At 41.6% G+C, this 15,671-nt stretch overlaps 1 long non-coding RNA gene across 1 annotated transcript in view; it reads left to right on the top strand.

The window, feature by feature from the left end:
* Window positions 1–11,370, top strand: part of LOC130592757 (uncharacterized) — a 37,189-nt gene extending 25,819 nt beyond the window's left edge. The window contains exons 2-3 of the long non-coding RNA XR_008970648.1: window positions 10,485–10,647; window positions 11,204–11,370. This is a non-coding gene — a long non-coding RNA (uncharacterized LOC130592757). The remainder of the gene's footprint in view (window positions 1–10,484; window positions 10,648–11,203) is intronic.
* Window positions 11,371–15,671: the final 4,301 nt, after the last annotated feature.

Raw genomic sequence — 15,671 nt, forward strand, 5'->3', positions numbered from 1 at the left:
CTTGGGATTGTTTTGCTTAAGTGGAATAGACCGTGTTTAACTTTGTAATACAAAACACAGCTGAAATCATTGACACCTCAATCAGTCTTTATTGTGTTGAAATCACAGCAGGATCCCTTACTTAGACTGTAGTGACACCAGAACTGATCTCAGTGTAGAAGGAATGGTGACTGTATGCAAATATACAAATCTTGGTGCAAGGGGAAACATACAAACAAATTTGATGTTGGCAGATTTTGGTTTGACTTTCTAATATCATAAAATAGAGGACCTGAAAAGAAACAAAGACAAAAGTTAACTAATTGACTTGATTGACAAATCAAGTCGCCTCCTGGCTGAAGTCTTCGAAGTCCTGCTGTTCAGTGGCAGGGAGCATTGAGATCAGTTCCCTGAAAAGCGTGAATGCTGCAGCATAGCTTCTTTTGAGAAAAGCTTCCTCACAACATTTAGGAAACATATCTAATCCTACATGTTCCTGACCCAAACGCTAAACAATTGAGTGCAGATCTGTGATGTGAAAGCAGTAAGGTGGCTTCCATCCACAAACAAATTTAATGTCCAAACGAATCACAATGTTGTCTACAATGCATGTTACAAAAGTTGCAGATGATGTTAAAGCACTCCACAAATGTATAGGATCAAATAATTTCAGAGGAAACCTGCAAGCATTTGCACCTCAAAAAATGCTATATTAACAGCATAGCACAAAAATAAACAATGAAAGTAAGCAAAAGGAAAATGTGAATGTAGTCACAGTCCAAAAATGGCAAAATTCAAATAGTAGAAGCAAGTGGAGATGGCTCAACAGGGAGCTCAGTGGATTACTCTCGGATTACTTTTATATCTGTGTTCAAATCCTAGTTTTAACTGCAACTGAAATAAGCCTGATGACCTGAAATTTGTCTGCAAAGGAAAGTAATCCATATCCTAAAGACCTCAAGAGTCAGAAGAGGTTTTCTGTGTTCTTAGGTGACTTACAGCAGGCAGGATCTGCATCTATGTGCAGGCCCAGATGCTCCATCTGTTCTTTGACGTATAATCTTATCTCAGTAGATATACAAACCTGACCATTGAAGTTTACTTACAGCACATCTGTAGGGAAAAAAACATGTAGGGACTGAAAAAGTATTTTTGCATAGCCTGGACAGTAGTGCAGTGTGTGAAGGTGATAAAGTTCCCATTTAAACAGGTGATCTAAGGTGTAATATTAGTATGCAGTTACCCATGCCAAAATGGACTGTGTGTGTCAGTGAAGCTGTATGCAAATGCAGACCCACGTGCATCCACGTACACATATTCTCCTGACTCATCAGCAAGTTTTATCTTCAGCATTCAGTCTGAGCTCCTAAAGGCCTGGCCTCCCTTATCAGCTCTCACTTCAAACCAGGTGTAGATGCCTGTTAAAACCAGGGGACTCCCTGGTTTTGAAAATGATGCTGATTCTTAATACAGCTATTAGCTGCCATTCCTACTCCTCCCATTTCACAGAGGACTTGCTGTTGCCTTCTCTGAACGTTTCACACCTGCCTCCCCTGCTCTCTCCTTCCCCAGTCAGTACATCCCCTGTACCGCCCTGGTGGTCTTGGCACATTATCAGCTCATGTACAAGCAAAACCAAGCAAGCTGTGTGTCAAAAGACACTCATGGCTGTTATGTCAATTTTATTAGGTTGTTTGCTCTCCTATTCTTTGAGAGGAAAAGGGAGTCGGAATTACCCTAGCTAGGAATGTCAGGTTAAAAAAGCCCTTGCTTTTCAGAGGGTCATAGCGATTCCTGCACAAGTTCACAGCTTTTCCACCGCCCTAGAAGCACTCTGGTACCACAGCCTGCTTCTGATCATGCCCCTCATTCCATATCTGCAGGCATCATATGTGAATTACCAATCGAGCAGCAGAAGGTCACAGAAGGGACAGTGCTGTTAGCAAAACTTTGCTCTTTATTCCTTCTTGTGAGAAACACAGCTAGCTAAACTCTATCCCTATCGATATCCCTTTCAACATGGCATGCATACCTCATAAAGAAAGCTAGGCCATTCTTTGGGTGAAATTGTAGAGCTTGCTGAAGAGGACTTAAAGGAAGATAGAGCTACGAGGTTCTTTTAATCGGTAAGAAACACAAGATCAAAAAATTCAGTCACATTTAAGCTATCTATTGGGGGAAAACGAATGAGTCAACATTGACAGTGCATTCATCTTAATTAGGACAAATATTTATACCAAACAAAATTAACATATCAGAAAATGCACGAGAGGCATATAATTAACAAAAGGCAAGGGAATTGGTATAACACTGATAAATTCTTCATTAATAAAATAACTGTTTTTAAATGTCAGAATGAGTATATTTTATTCATAAATTGTGTAGGATTTAGCACGCTAATTAAAGACACAGGCTCCATAGCTATTTACATGGCAATTAAATCCACAGTGCCAGTGACCCAGCCAAATTAATGTTGGCCCCAACTTAAAAGTAGACACTATAAATAATTCACATCATCACTAGAGTCTTTGCTTAAGCAAACAGTTCAGTGTAGAAAATTCTGGGAATTATGAATGACTTTGATGTGCATTAAAAAACACAACAAAATAAAACGCAAAATAAAACACTCAAATGTTTTATAAGAGACTCAGGTTCCAAGCTAAGTTATATCAACAGTGATGGGAAGAATGTGAGCACAGCAGGTTGTAACGGTCCAGCCGTCTTTTTAAAACAGCTAAAGCTGCTTTAAAGATTCTTGGGAAGCAGAGAACCTGCTCTTTCAGTCCCATACAAGAGTCCTCCAGCTCCCCCAGGTAGTGTCTTTGGTTTTGACTGTGACACTTATCCACATAAGACTTAGCAGCTTTGTGGCTTACTCTAATTCTTGTTCCTAGGTATAAGGGGAAAACCACAGGCAGCATGCAAAGAACTAGGAACAACATAAAGAAGACAGAGCGGAATAGGCACATTCACAACTTGCCATTTGATGGTGTGCTTTCCTGTGGTGGTGTGGGGGTCTCCCCTCTTTCTAGGAATTCAAAATTTGACTGTCAGCAAGGAATAGCAACATGCAAAGTAGCTATATAAATGTAGCTTAATCACAGCTTCCTTGACAATAAAACTCTACAAGGAGATATCCACGCTGGCAATGTTCCTTAAGTATCAGCCACCTGCTTTTAGACTTGGGTGCAAAGTAGGGCAATGCTTCATCTTTGGTGATGGTTGAGAAAAATAAGAATGGTGTTAGATGAAGTTTTGGCATGGCTCATGCATCCATAGGCATGTTGCTGTATGCTGATGCTCTGTACCTACCTTTGCATAATAAGAAACTCAGGCAGAACCATCAACAGGTAAAACAGGTAGCAGCATAAGTGCTGGGGAGACTGACTAACCAAGGGAAGTGTACAGACAGAAGTGCCTTGCCAAGTACAGGTCCCAGTACCATGTCAGGAGGAGTTCAAGCTGCAATAGGAAAGGAAGGGACCAGAGCAGTTCTTGTGTGTACCCTTCCAATTACCAGCCCATCTTTCCTCTTTCCTGGTGCATGACACAAACCATAGCCCACAGGACCCTCAGCAAACCTGCTGTAAAAGAGGGGAGAAAAGGAGAAGCATAAACCTGAATTAACAATTTAGCTTTAATATATGTTGTGGTCAACTTAAACAGAAGTGACGAACTTTTGTATTTATTAGGGATAAACATATGGTCAGTGTAAAGCCTGCAATGCATTCTGAGAACATCTCAGACCTCAAAACAGGTTTCAAATGGAAACTTAAGCATCATGCAGACTATCTGCACCAAGACAAATTTCATCACTGTACCTGTTCTCTACCTGAATTAAACATTAGGCAGACCAGACTAGAAAACATCAGTGAAATGTCTATACTCTTCACAAGCCAAAACAGCTGCAGAGGACCGTGAAACAAGTCCAGCCTGCTTCAAGCCTGAATTTGTGCTTGTTTGGGGTTTTTTTCTAGTCATGTCTCACACGAGGTACAGAATGCTGTTATTCATGCCACAGAGACCAGACCACCAACATCTTATGGCTCAAGGTTACTGGAACATAGCTTTTTCAAGTTTTTGCAGTCACTTACGGGACTTCATAATACAAAATGCTCCTGAAGTAATGATTCACCTAAAGCACTGGATGTAATCCTAGGTCCTTCAATCCCAGAAAGGTATTGATAGGTTGGAAGACGTTCAGAGAAAAGGAACAGATGTGTTTAAGGCACTGGAGGGATTGATTTATGAAGTAAATTACCAGAAATAAATGCAAACATTATGTTGTAGCTTTGACCAACCCAGAATGAAATGGGAGGCTGATGTAACCCAATGTATGGGTTTTTTGAAAGGTGCAAGTTCCACTTATGGAAAGGAATTTGTATGCACGTCGTCCAAGGGCTAGTATAGTGTGATGTAAAATTGTGAGTAGAAGAATCAGCGAAAAAAGAAATCCAAATGATTAGTTAGCAGAGTTTCATCCATGAGAGGTGACTGAACTATCTTAAACAAGCTTTGGCAATACACAAGGGAAAAGTCCTACACAATTAGGGAGAGACAGTTAATAATGTTTCCTCTCTCTAATTTCGGTGACTCAGCACCCCAGCTTCATCCTTTCTACTGTCACAAATATCCTTCTTCTCTTCTGCTTTTCCAGGTCTTTGATGTTAAAAATTCAGCTTTTGGAGTCATCTGCAACAACAACAAAATAGTCTTTTTTATTATCACATACCCCTCAGCTCATAGTTACTACAGTTTTATATACCATTCAGCAAATGGTTTCACAGCTTCTACACTTAAATGGTCTAGCTGTGTGCCAGTCATCTGTCATAGCAGTCCCTTATCCATGAAGAGCTATACCAAGTTCTTAGGGGGAGTGCATGCAGCCAGATCTCTCTCTCCCCATCCAAGCTTTCCTCTTCATGTTTGCCTAGTTGAAGTTAGCTCAGCTTCTAGGCCCACACCAGTGAAATGCGAAGTGTGCTTGGTTTAGGTGCACAGCATCCTTCAGGACTGGCACTTGTAGCCATGCTTCAGCATAGAGAGACATGTCACTAAATCACAGTATATCAAGTCTGGTACTGAATTTATTCCATAAAAAGCTCTTCCTGATACAGCTTTGCTGAGTATTTGTCTGAGTATTTCTTAGGTTTTAATATTTTATCTCCATGATTTGAAAGCTCTCATTTCCAGAATAAGAAAGTTATCCTGATATTGGCTCTTTCTCTGCTTTCAAGCCAGTGCTGCATGCAATTTTTCCTGGAGTATACTTTTCCAGTAATGGATTCAAGCAAACATCATTTCAGCCAAGGTCATAATTTTGGACTGAGCGATGTAACAGATCTGTTTATGTCCAATTCCAACAAAAGCTCTTACAAAGATAGCAGTTTCTGGTGAGTATCAGCAAAGCCAGTTGACCTGATCTTGCAAGTTCACCCAGATTCTGTGGCTTTTTCTGGAGTTCTTGGTACATGAGGGAATCTTTCACTTCACACTCCCAGTTAAAACACGATCCAGGTCCTGAACGGACATTTTGAGAGCTCTTCCAGAAGTAAACAACAAGTAACAATTTCAAACTCAGCTCTTCACAGAAGCTTTATAAAAGCACTTTAGAGAAGAAATTAATATAATTACCTATACATCCCCTCAAGAAATCCACTCTTTGTCATAGAATCATAGAATCACAGAATCATAGAATGGTTGGGTTGGAAGAGACCTTAAAGAGTGTCTAGTTCCCCCCCCCCCCCCCCCAGTAGGCGTCCTGCTAGAACAGGTTGCTTAAAGCCCTGGAGGAGCTCTCCTGGAGGGAAGATCAGTGGTATTTATCTCAAGTATTGTCTGATCTGTCTGTAAAGAAAGACCTCCAACAGAAGTCATCATCATGAAATCTATTTTGTCACTTCAGTATTCTCAGTTTTACCAAGTTTTCTAATTAAAGGTAATTAGCTGAGTATTTCTAGTCATAATGTAGGCCTGTCACTGCTTCTCTGCCTTACTGTGGGCTTTGAAGAGCCAGCCGTACATTTGCTTTCTGCTACAGTCAGAACTCATTCAGTCTGCTGCCAATGATTGTGGTTTTCTATATTTGTGAACTCTGTGGACTCTTTTCTATTGATTCCTGCATTTCTTCAGGTGTTCTACCCAAAGTGCACAGATGTCAGTCCATTTCACTTATTCCTACTTAAACCTTCTTATGCAGCATTTCCTTTTCCAAATCAACATGAAATTACTGGCTTCTGTTAACCTTCTAATTCACTAATATCCAAGATCTCTTCTATAGAAATGTTACCTAAACAGTTATTTTTCAGCCTGAGTTTATTCATGTTGATGATTCCTGCCTGTGTACCTTCCACTTGTCCTTTTATTGCTCCCGTTCTAGCACCCCTCCATACCCTGTCTCTGACATGCTTGCTGTTCCACTTAGTCTGGATATCATCTCCAAATTTTCACAAGATCATTAATGAAAACGTGAAGTATCACTGGATCATAACAAACACAAGCAGAACTCCAGAATCACCACATACCTTGTCCACAAACACTCACATCACATAAAAATACAGCTTTCCAAACAGCTTTGTAACCCCCCAGTGTTTCATCCATTCTGTGATCGCCTAGCTTGCTCATGTGGTTTTTCTGTGATACACCACAAAGAAAAAAACAACCCAAAACCTTTGTTAAAATGAAGTTACATGATGTGTATACTTTTCCCTAACCAGAAAGGGAAACTGTGCTATCATCTTCCTGAAATGAATGAGTTGACACGGCTCATCTCTAACAAATGTTAACTGGCTGTTGGCTCATCTTTTTGTTTTCTTCCATGTATTTACAGCTCGTTTGTTGGCTGCTTTCTTCCAGTAATTTGTCTTCCTCCCCTTTTTATAATGATAGACACTTTGTTTGCCCTTCTCCTGTCATTTACATATGTTTTTTTCTGTGAATAATTCCTTCCCACAATATCTTTTGTGAGTTTCTTTTATGCAGTTTTTGTCAGATGTTGTAATTTGTCGCATCTAGTCAAGAAAAGACATTGTATGACTTGGAGCATGTTCTCTGTTGAATCAATTTCTGCATGATTTCGAATAAGTAACCTTAATGGAGAAGGCGTCACAAAGCTGCTTTGCCAGGATCATTCTGATTTTCCTGATATTTTTATACGCTGGCTGAAACAGAAGCATTTAAAAAGAATGATCTTTTAAGCCACAAGCATAATACTTCCAGATTACGCTCAAGCATAGCTCAAACTCTTCTATTATTCTGGTATACTTTGGTTCTTTCAGTGCCTGAAACAAAGAAGACAATTATTACTTTTTTTTTGTCAGGAAAATGCAGAACCTATGATATTTTTCTTCAAACATTTCATTAATTTCTAGGGAGGGAGAAAAAGAATCCAGTAAATTGTAATGAAGCACTGCTCCTTTGACAATGGAAGTTGTCATTGCACCCCCAGCGTTACTTTTATAGTTTCAAAACTTGTTCTTGGCCACTTTTCAAATATTTATAGCCCTCATATCGAGTCTCTTTATAAGTGCTCTCAAGGAAATAGCCAGTCTTGCAAACCCTTGCACATGTTCTGAACTCTGCTATGTGAGGTAGTTAAGCATGGGAGTGTTAGCAACAGCAGAGCCCCAGTATAGGAAGACTACAACTTAAATCACACTGACAGACCAAAGCAACTGCTGCAAGTTTCACAGACATACGTGAATATCTGTGCAGAACTGGAACCTTTACAAGGCAAGAAGAAAGGGAGATAATGCAGGGCAGTGTGGAAGAAGTCCAGCACAAAGCTGGGAGGCTGAACAGAGTGACTTGACAAATTAGTTCAAGCAGTGCCTAGTTACATTGCTGTTTCTTCTCCTCATGGTCTAAAGTAAGACTGTCATCTTTTGGCTTCATGAGGCACTCAGAATACAGCAAACTCCACTTCTCATAGGCCACTGAGGATTTTGAAAGTGCCATTCAAGGTAGTCACATCTGTGAAACTGAGTCAAAAAAGAAGTAAATTAAATGCATTTCTCTTTCTTATACAGCTGTGGCATTTCAAAATCTAAATGTTTTCAGCAGTGGTGGTGGCTGAAAAATAGAACAAATGGTGATAATTTGCATCCTGATGGCCTGTGGAGTGCTCAAGAAAGGGCAGCTAGCTGCCTCAGCTCCATGGGCTTGAGGAAAGTGGAGCTGGGTGCCTGGGCTCTCCCCCTCTCAGAGGTCTCGGTGAAGCTGCTGCTGCATTCAGCCCTGAAGCATCAGGTCCACATGGCTGACCATGACTCCACCATCTGAGGGAATCTGATCTTTCCTGGCATACACATCATGCAGCTTGCTACCCCATTAACCTTGCCATGGCTGCTGGCTGTGCTCACGTCCATTGATCCATGCGTTGCTGACTTTCCCCAGACAGCTGCTGTCCTTGTCTGGGAGGTAGTGCAGCTCGGCACAAGCATTGTGTGAAGGGTGGACACCCCGTCCTGTTTGTCCTGTGGGTTTCTAAGCCACTGGGCATATTCTATGGTTTAATTCAGGGGTCCCCAGCTCAGTGACAGGTGAGACTTCAGCACAAGAGCTTTGGACCTCACTTTTCTGCTCCTCTGTGCCCTCACACCTTCTCCTATCTGTGACCTACAAACCTCCTTCTCTGCTGCAACTCATCCCCATGCCCCCTTACCCTACACCTTTGCATCCCCTCCTGCTGCAGCCCTCTCTCCCTACCTCCTTGCAGCCTTCCTCCCAGCCTCTCCTTCATGGGTTGCCTTGTCTGAGAACATTGGTCATGCAATGCACCCCAGCTGCAGGCTGAGAAGCAGAGCAGGTATCCCCAGCTTGCTAAGCAGAGCAGGAGAGCCTCCGAGTCAGCCTGAGACATACCTCCTCTTGACTACCTGTCATCCTATGAGACATGCTGCCACTCAGCTGCTAGCAAACCATCTGAGGACCAGATGTTGTGCAGGTCTGGTTTCATTTGGTCTGGGTTGTGTTGCAAGCTTTACTTTTCTGTCTGTTTTTCAAGTGCTTCCTTGTCTTGCTCTGTGATATTTATACTTCAGTTTCTATTTTAACCCCTCATCTACTGGGCCTATTCTGCCTGTACACTATAGACTGGCGCAAACGCTCTTACCAAACCATTTTCCTGTCTACTAGAAAATGTGCATGCTGCTGGTTTCCTTTCTGCTAGTTTAATGCCAGAGTGTAATGAATTTAGGACCTTTACTTTCAAACTGATGTGTCAGAGCAAAAGCAATTCCTGCAGATTTTTAAAGTCACCTTAGTTACATAGAAGGCTAGGCCTCCCCAGACACTTGAGGGAATCTAAGTGAGAATAAGGAGTTAGCTGTTTATGTCCAAAAGTGTTCAAGATGTGTAAATAGCTTGAGACCAGAATGAAAAACTCTTTTAGGTATTAAAACGCCTTATCTAGCATCATTTACAAAAGTTCCAGTCAATTTTTTAATCTCACTAGGCATTCATTTTTAGGTATTAACCACTTCAGCCAGAAATGAACCCAGGATCCTTCCGGGAATGTTTTCCTTACCCATTTTTTTTGCCCAGTGTTTGAGGAATGACCATTCCCCCCCCCGCCCCAGTTTGTGGCCTCCACAGATGTTTAAAATTTCTTCTAGTGTTAGAAGACGGACAAGTCCGATAACAGCAGGTTCTAACCTAATTATTAAATGTTAACCTCTTGAGGTTAAATAATCCCATCTGATGTCATTAAAAATGCCCCCGGAGTCCTGATGTGCTTTCCTTACATTTGGAACACATGTTTCAGGCAAAAAACAGTGCAGCTGCTCCCACTCCAGCCACCCTGCACCAGAGCAGTCAGACAAGAAGTCTCTGTGCCATTAACTCATTTCTGACAATAGCCCCTGCCACACAAACTCTCCAGATCATCTGCAGTTGACCGGGTTCCGAAGGTATCAGTGCAGAAAGGCAAATTGTGAAACACAGTAAAGCCGCCCAATTTACCAACACTTAGCACAGAAAATCAGGGACGTTTTCAATCCTTCTGCCAACAATCCCATACCAAGTTGTGCTGCATCCCTGAACAGCTGACCTTCCTCTGGGATTTTGGAAGTCTGCAATGTCAAGAGTGCTTGGTCTTTATGACTATTGAGCCATTTATGACTGTTGAGCCATTTGTGACCGTTCAGCTCTTTGTGACTGTTGAGCCATTTATTCATGTGCCTTTGCTCTGATTTGAGTGTCTCACTCCGATGTGAACAATTTAGCCTATTACTTCCCCCCACCCCAGGAAATGATACATCCATAGACTGACCTTTAATGGTACATTCACCCAGAAGAACAGATGAGATGTCTGAAGCTGTTACAGATATTTTCATTTCTAATAGCATTTGGGATACTGGGAAGGGATGACACATACATCAGCTAAGTCAAACTGCTGGATTTTCCTGATGTGGAAAGGAACTTCTATTACAGCCTCATTGATAGTGTTCAGTAATCTCGCAATGAAGTGCACCGTACACAGTAACTGATGTGTGACCTTTCTTTAGGCTGAAAATGAAGTCCATGAACAAAAGCTGCCTGGGCTGGGCTGCACACCAAGGTTTGTGGTTTAGCTCCACCATCTCTGATTTCCCTCATGCATGCGAAGAGGAATGCCTGTGATTGAAGAAGGCAAGAAGGTCTTGTGGCTAAGGTGTCCTTTTCATGAAGGTGAGGATTTTTGACTGTTTTGTTCTCATTCACCTTGTTTCTGTACTAAGAGCATAAAGCATGCATCACCTACTTCTGAATTGTCAGGGCCTATATTAGCCTTGACAAGCTACAAAGCTGCGTTTGAATTCCTTCACTGGGGTTTTCTCCATGTTGCTATTTTTATCAGGGGTGGCTCTTGCCTGGTTTTCACTCAAAAAGAGTGTTGTAAACCTCAGACATTGTAGCTGAAATGAGGACTGTAACAGAAACATGCTTTTTTGAACAAATGTTCATGAGATTGGAAGTCAGCGCAAAAATTACTGCAGAAGTGTTGTTTGGCTGTCTGACAGATAAACTGATCATTTTTTACTGTTGCAGCAAAATTACCATATAAGGCTGCTTTAAAGTTGTGTACTACATCTAACTTTCTATTTAAGTAACAAGGAGATAGCGAGAGGTAAAGCTGGAGGGTGGGGAACAGCACCGAGACTGTCTGTACTAACGTGCTTTATGATGTTTATATTTTGCTTTAGAAAGAGGAATCAAGTGCCTTTTTTTTTTCTCTCTTTTTCAGAGAGAGGCAAGAAAACACATCCTTCTAAAGCACCTAAGGCCAGGATCAACTTCTGTTCACAGGCATAGACACACCGTTTTCTTTGTATCCAACAGGAGCTGCTTATATATCTAAAGATAGCCCCTAGGCTCTACAAGTTTGAAAACTTCCCAGCCAAGGAGTGAATGTTTCTCAGTTTTTATCATTCACTGACTATCCTCCAAATACATCCTTTGTTAATTTGAAAGCCTTGAGAGAAGGCCTGGGAGCAATCCACCTTTCTGGAATGCGTTGATGGTAACTTTCTTCTCCATGTGACAGAGGAGCCAACCAGAAGTGCAGTGCTGGACCTTGTTCTCACCAGCAAGAAAAGGCTGGAGGTGAATGTGAAGCTCAGGGGCAACCTTGGTGGAGTTCATTATCACAGCTTTGGAGGATAAGGGTAGAGCAGCTGACATCATGTAACTGGACTTGTGAAAAGCATTTGGCACTGTCCCACATGACATCCTTATCTCTAAACTGGAGAGACATGGTTTTGACCAGCAGCTGGATAAGAATTTGGCTGGATGGTTGCCCTCAAAGAGTTGCATCAGCAGCTCGATATCCAAGTCAGTATTGGGACTGGTGCTGTTTAACGTCTTTGTTGGTGACATGGATGGCAGGATGTCCCCAGTCTTCAACACGTCTCAGATCCTATTCTGAGGTATGGAATTTTTCCTATATACATACCATGTTCCTAGTTTGGATGTCATATAGCCCATAGGTGCTGGAGGTGACTGGAGGTGACTAAGGAATGAGTGTTGCTTGGATAAGTCTCTCAAAACAGGATGATCGTTGTCTCATTAATATTCTGCTGTGGCTAGTATGAGTCTGTATGAGTCTGCACTACTATGGGATTGAAGACATAGACTAGATTTTCAATCTTACTACAATAATGTGCGTTTCAGTGTGCTTTAGTACTTCCAAAAATTTGCCATCATTTCCTAGCTGGGCAATCTTTTCTTATTCTCTAGCTATCTATATGACAGTAAAATGAATAGTCCATTGGAAGTATACAAAGGAAATTCTGGACTTAAAATATGGAATAATTTTTTTTTTATTTAAGGGAATATTTGAATTTTGTCTTAGGAGATGTGATGCTTTGCAAATCTCTTGGTCATAAGGTATAAAGTCTGAGTAATACATGAAAAGTGTTCAGTATCTAGAAACTGCAGGCAGGGAGTCGCATATCAGAATATGAATAAGAAACCTAGTAGAGTGTTTCCATTTTGTTCAAAATCTGGCATTAAGTTCCTTCTAGCGGAAGATGCTGTGAACTGGAGTTTTCCATTTTTGTGAAGAAACAGACACAACTCAGTCAGTGACAAAGTAAACCTCCCACAGATTTTTCTTTCAGGCTGTCTTCGCTAGCTTCAAAAAACCTAAATAGACATGGAGCTGAGAATCTTGGTGGCCCATCAAGGCCCCCTCCTACCTTTTCTACAGTAATATCAATTGTGATTCGGGATTCAAAGAGCCTATTAACACCTGCCAATGGCCCTTCTACTGCAGAAATGAGACCCTAGTCATGCCTAAGTGTGTTCAGTAAATATGCATCAATTCAGGCACTTTTTTACAGTGAAAATTTTGTCAAGGATGATTACAGATCTGCCTCAGACATATAAGTCTATAGAGTAAGCACTGAAAAGACTCTATGCCAAATGTTTTCATATCTGTTTTAAAGCAACAGGCATTCTTTTGTTGCGTCCAATAGCAGCCAGCATTAGAGTCTTTGCTTGAAGTTACAATACTTATAAAAGTAAATAAGTGCACAATCCATTGCCTTTGAGGGAAGCTTCTTTCTAACCCAGGCAAGCAGAAAGTTGCTTAGGGCCTATCACAGGAATAAGGATTTTCTTTAGATAGCTATCCCATGAATTATGTGACAGTGGATAATTTTATTATTCTCAGATATGAATAATTTCTTTATTCTTCTTTTGTCAATTCTGCTGAGTTCAGCAAATATACAAATTTTGCCTTTCATCAGTCTGTTATTACCATTTGTATTTTTTTTCAGTATCTCCTTGTTCTTCTATTAAAAGATAGATGGAGCTAAATAAAAGGAGCTCCTGACCTTTGTGGAATCATTCAGTGTCTTGCAGGCTCCTATCTGCATGTCTGCAAGGACTAACAAATGACTGCTTTAAAAATGTCTTTTTTGTTGTTGTAAAGGCAAATATCAGCCGTGCTTAATGTGGATATTACATCAAACATTGATCCCCATGGAAGGTGGGTGTCAACTGGAAGTAGCTCAATGAGTTTCTTACTCGATATTAATTTATTTGAATACTGCCTAGAAGAGCATTATCAGTGTCATTTATCTGAACAAGGTCTATTTAGCTTGCACTTCATTTCTAGAGGTGTAGGAAAGAGTTGTCCCTTTAATTGGTTAAGGTCCAGACATGCATTTCACACGCTGTCACCGTTTCTTAGAAAGAATATCAAACTACTTCAGAAATATTAGGGATCCCGGGCTGGAATAGATAATAAAGAAAGATTCTGCAAAGATTAATATATACCTTCATGCTGGCATGGATTGATCCTTGTAAAAGCTAACTATTTTCCTTCCAAGTTTGGGTTTTAAATTTCTCACAGCTTTCTTGAGAGCCATTTACTCATTGAGCCATACTCATACACTCAATGCCTACCAATGCCAATGACTTTTAGAATCAGTCATCTTGTGGGTGCCATGAAATGTATACTCGTGGCAAGAATTTTCAGGTGGCACAGGAAGGTACATACCTAACTACGGCTTCTCTTCTGGCTGGACTTCTTTTTAAGGTCATCTTTAGCCTCAGCCAAAAGGCCACTTCATCTGGTTGACGGGGCTCTAGGTAGATACCTGTTCATTTTAGGTGGTGACTCAAAAGTGACTGGGTTTGATGACGTTGTTATGTTCTAGCTAGTTAGAGAAGGCGGTTTAACCCAACCTAGAGGTTAAACACAGTTCAAGTCAACCTTAAAGAACTAAGAACGCAACTTCCACTGAGAAATCCCTAGAAGATGAAGATCTGCTTACTTTCCTTCTGGTCTTTACACTGATTACAGTGGTCTTTGATTAAGGCCCTGAGTGAATTTTATGTTAACACCAAGTGCATGCTGAGTAAACACTTGTATGGCAGAAGGTCAAGGAGCTCATAACTTGAAAAGCTGAAACTTATGTTTTTGTCTGAATCAAAAGGAGTACCAGCTTCCCCAGGCAGCACTGCTGGATTTGAACTGTGGCTCTGGAAAGTCTGCCTACAGACCGCACAAACCCTCCCCAGGCTGAGCTGTACATCACCTATCCACCCACAAGAAGCTGGTGGGGTTTCACCTGCAGTTTTTCTTAAGCTGGCTGTGCCTCTGCCTGCCTACAGGAGCTCACTGTGGTGGCACCTGTCAGATAACATTCAAACTATCTGGTTTTGGTGTCAGCAGTAGTAACCTTGCTGAGGGCTACCTCAGATAGCATGAGCATCCTTAGCATCCTTCCTTAGCTACTGCAGTCCATGTTAAGCCTATGGTGCAAACCCTTCAGCTGGCTCCAGTTAAATCTGCATAAAAGTCAGTATTACTGCCAGTTGTAGTGTAGGTATATCCCAAGGTTTCCAAACATATGCTACCCTCTATCCTTTGTGCTTGTTTCTTGGCAGGATTTCATTGTAAATGATTCCCCCCTTCCTTTTTATAATCTTTTCTTCAGTCGCGTTAATCTCCAAAGACTCTGTCTCTAAAGAGCAGCCTAATTTAGATCAAGATAGAGGGGGAAAAAAGAGGCTGGAAACAAGTGTATATTAGATTCATAGAATCACAGAATAGTTAGGGTTGAAACGGACCTTAAGCTCATCCAGTTCCAACCCCCCTGCCATGGGCAGGGACACCTCACACTAAACCATCTCACCCAAGGCTCTGTCCAACCTGGCCTTGAACACTGCCAGGGGTGGAGCATTCACAACCTTGGGCAACCCATTCCAGTGCCTCACCACCCTTACAGTAAAGAACTTCTTCCTTATATCCCATCTAAACTTCCCCTGTTTTAGTCTGAACATATCACCCCATGTCCTACTGCTACAGTCCCTTAGGAAGAGTCTCTCCCCAACATACTTAGAGGCCCCCTTCAGATACTGGAAGGCTGCTCTGAGGTCTCCACGAAGCCTTCTCTTCTCCAGGCTGAACAGCCCCAACTTCCTCAGCCTGTCTTCACACAGGAGGTGCTCCAGTCCCCTGATCATCCTTGTGGCCTCCTCTGGACTTCTTCCAGCATTTCCATGCCCTTCCTTTTGTCTTTCACATCCCTTGCCATATTTAATTGTAACTGGGCCTTAGCTTTCCTGACCTGGTCCCTAGCTTCCTGGACAATGTCCCTGTATTCTTCCCAGGCCACCTGTCCTCGCTCCAATCTTTTCTAAGCTGCTTTTTTCCCCTCCAAGTAGCTACTCACCTCTCCATCTGCCTGGCCTGTCTTTCC

Source organism: Pezoporus wallicus, unplaced genomic scaffold, assembly GCF_028554395.1.
Source record: "Pezoporus wallicus isolate ANWC-B61680 ecotype Strahan unplaced genomic scaffold, APGP_CSIRO_Pwel_v1 contig_8721, whole genome shotgun sequence".
NCBI lineage: Eukaryota > Metazoa > Chordata > Aves > Psittaciformes > Psittacidae > Pezoporus > Pezoporus wallicus.